Genomic DNA, 2,712 nt, shown 5'->3' with positions numbered 1-2,712 from the left:
CATCTGTTTTTGTTTATTTTTTTTTGGAACCACTTCTAGGAATTCTTCTTCAATCAAAAAAATTTATTAAGTACCTAATATGTGCCAAGTCCTGTGCCAAGTGCTGAGCACACAAAAAGAGGCAAAATATAGCCCCTGGCTTCAAAGAGCTCACAATCTTATGGATTCTTAATAACATATTACAGTTTGTTCCACTATACAACTACTACCCTTTGAAAATTTAGTTCTTTGGAGATAGTGTAAATAAAATGAAACCAAGAATTTTCAAGAATTACAAATAATAAAGGTACCTGCTTTGGTTCGCATCAAATTATATTATAACCGAACCTCTAATATTTAGGGCATATATATTTTGAATTTATGTTGATATATGGTATAAATTGTTGGGCTAAATCTAATTTTGTCCAACATGCTTTCTAGCAGTTCTTGTCAAATAACTTCTGCTCTCACATTTATGGTGCTTTAGGTTATTGAGTTTGGTTATTTATTATTATTTTTTATCAAATCAAATTCATTGATCTATTTTCAATTTTAACCAGCAGCAACTTGTTTTGATGACTTTCTAGTATGGTTTGATATTGATTCCCTCTTCCTACTTTAAAAAAATCCCTTGAGAGTAAGAACAATTGCTCCCCTAAGATGAATTTTATTATTATTTGTCCAGGTCTATAAAGTTAGATGTATAGATTTCAAAGAGCAACTTTCAAACTTTGTAGGTGTGCTTTCATTTCACAATCTAACTCATTACCTAAGCAGACTATGATCCCTTGTTAGGAAAGGTGCTATCCAAAAGGGAAGGAAAGGTAGGGAACTGGTTTGAAAGTTGTGTTGATGGTAATTTATTTTGCATAAATTAGTGGTAAATGGTAAATAAGTGGTAATGGTAAACATGGCTTGACAAACCTATAGTCTTCCTCTCTTTTCGCTTAAGCTTAAACATGGGCAATATTTATTCTTTGATAATCACTTTGTCACATGAGTAGCTTTGTTAATGTTATCATACCAAATACACAGAAAGTCATTTACATCGACAAAGCTAACACAAACAGTTCACTGGAGTTGTAGGATGTTACTTATGGAATATTCAAAGACAAGGCAAGAACTGACAGCATGTGACCACCAGTCAGACTGATTATTGATGGTAGAAATTCATGAAGAGAACACAGATTTTGGATCATGTCTGTAGAAAACTGTACTAGCAAGTATATATGTTCCAGCATTGTGTCTCCAGGACTTGGATCATATTTAATATGCCACCATGAAATGCTATGTAATTTTTGGGTTGTCTCTTTGGGAGAAAATTTCCTATCTTTCACTAAACCTGTTCAAAGAAAAAAACCTTTTTAAAGGGATATTATATAAGAGATTATCACTTAAGTAGAGGTTTTGCTACAGCATCTCAGATCTTGGATTTCCTTTGGAATTCTCTGGTTTCGTGGTTCTACATCATTTTCTCTGAAGGGTAATACAATCCATTCACAAGATGACAGAATCAGTATACCATCCACAGTCACAATGCATTACTGAACCTAAGAGTTAGACATTAGGATCATAGCCTTAAAACTGTAAGGGACCTTAGAAGTCATATAGTCCAAATTACTTATTTTAGAAATTAAACTAAATGAGATCCAGGGAGTTGAAGTGACTTGCACAAAGTCATAGCAAACGACAAAGCAAAGAGTTGAATCAATGTCCTTTGATGTGGAATTTCAATGAAAATTAAAAAATGCCATTTTTTTGGAAGACTGGTTCTCCCTATCTTCCTCAGACTGAAAGTTCAGCATCACACGTGGACCAAGTTTCACACTTTCTCCGTTTTCCTAACTGGGGCCAGTTTTGCTCCCTTTAGGCATCCTGCTGACTTTTCAGTGCTTGTGGCTTGCCATATTGGTGGCAGAATTAGTAAAAAACACCTGATGGCTTATTTCAGCTCAGAACTCCTGAACTCCAGCAATCCACTTGCCACAATCTTTTCAGCAACAGCAACTATCATCATGACTAGTAATCTAATGCTTTTCTCTTCAGATTATGCTATCTTCTAAGGTTCAGTTAAGCCTGAGAATAATAGCTCATATCTTTTCCTGTCTTCTGTAGGAGGAGTTGTCCAGTTATAAAATCATCAATCTGGATTGGCCCAAGAGACCTGGTTGGCAGGGAGGTAAAACAATGAATGTTATGACTTTCTGTCTACTAGTCCCAGGAGACATTCTCAGGTATAAAAACAAACCTATCCTAGTAATGGAGCAGGGCAAATTCTCAGGTGCCAGATATGTCACAGGTGAAGTCAGAGAAGGATAGAATCAATGGGGCATGGAGTGAAGATTACAAAGAGAGGAATTTAGGCCTGAGTTAAGTAGAAACTTTTTAACAATTGGAACTATCCAAAGGGCTTCTTTGGGAGGTAGCAGATTCTCTCTCATTCCAGGTCTCAAAGCTAAAATTGACTGACCAATTGCTGGGTATATTGAAGATGAGATTCTTGTTCAGACATAGACCACTGAGATCTCTTCCAGCTTTGAAGTTCAGTGAGAATATAATGCCTAGGGTTTCTTTTATCTCTAAATCTATGATCCAAATAATCCTAACCTTAATGTTATTTAAGCTCATGAAACCTAGTGAAAATGTGAGAGGAAGCATTTTGGCTGAGGTATCTGCCAGTTTATCTATGGTTTTTCCAATTCTCCCAAATATTAGTTAAAAGGTTTGACTTTC

This window comes from Gracilinanus agilis, chromosome 6, assembly GCF_016433145.1.
Source record: "Gracilinanus agilis isolate LMUSP501 chromosome 6, AgileGrace, whole genome shotgun sequence".
NCBI classification, from domain to species: Eukaryota; Metazoa; Chordata; class Mammalia; order Didelphimorphia; family Didelphidae; genus Gracilinanus; species Gracilinanus agilis.
This window is presented reverse-complemented; position numbering follows the sequence as displayed.